The sequence below is a fragment of the Penaeus monodon genome, chromosome 19 (genome assembly GCF_015228065.2).
Source record: "Penaeus monodon isolate SGIC_2016 chromosome 19, NSTDA_Pmon_1, whole genome shotgun sequence".
NCBI lineage: Eukaryota > Metazoa > Arthropoda > Malacostraca > Decapoda > Penaeidae > Penaeus > Penaeus monodon.
Genome location: NC_051404.1, coordinates 31,960,298 through 31,960,807, shown reverse-complemented (window position 1 = coordinate 31,960,807; position 510 = coordinate 31,960,298). Strand labels below are relative to the sequence as shown.

The following is a 510-nucleotide window of genomic DNA, read 5'->3' as shown; positions in this document are numbered from 1 at the left end:
AATCTGACTGTCGTAAAATCCAACAGTTTGCAGTCAGAGTCAGCTCTGAATGCGAGCATAAGAATGAATCTTTTACGGATAAACTGCCGCCTGTTCACTATAGCAGCGTAATCTCCCGCATTAATACGGGCCGGGTTCAGCCACACCACTTGAGCCGAGCAGCCTCGAGAGAACAGGCGGCTTTGAAATCCCGTGATAGACTGAACACCCAGCGCCATCTATTGACCCCGGCTTTAAATCAGGCGACAAGGGGATTTGCCTAATCACTTATTTGTTTTTAATTTTGGAGGCTAGATTGTATGTCCACTTTCAATTCTTATTATACTGTCGTTTTAAATTAGAATGGAAAAAGATAGATATGTATTTTATAAATGAGAGAAAATTTTCGAATACGTATTAATAAAGGACATAAAACAAAGATGGGTACCTCTCATCAATTTCAAAGTCGGGGCGGGATTTAACTCCGCCCACAGACCGTGTCAGAAAACCGCGAAGTTCGCTTTAAGTCAG

The 510-nt window shown here is 42.2% G+C and overlaps 1 protein-coding gene across 1 annotated transcript in view; it reads left to right on the top strand.

Annotated features, from left to right (window-relative positions):
- LOC119585387 (eIF-2-alpha kinase GCN2-like) overlaps nucleotides 1–510 on the top strand; it is a 109,563-nt gene that overhangs the window by 14,359 nt on the left and 94,694 nt on the right. The gene's annotated exons all lie outside the window — the stretch shown is intronic.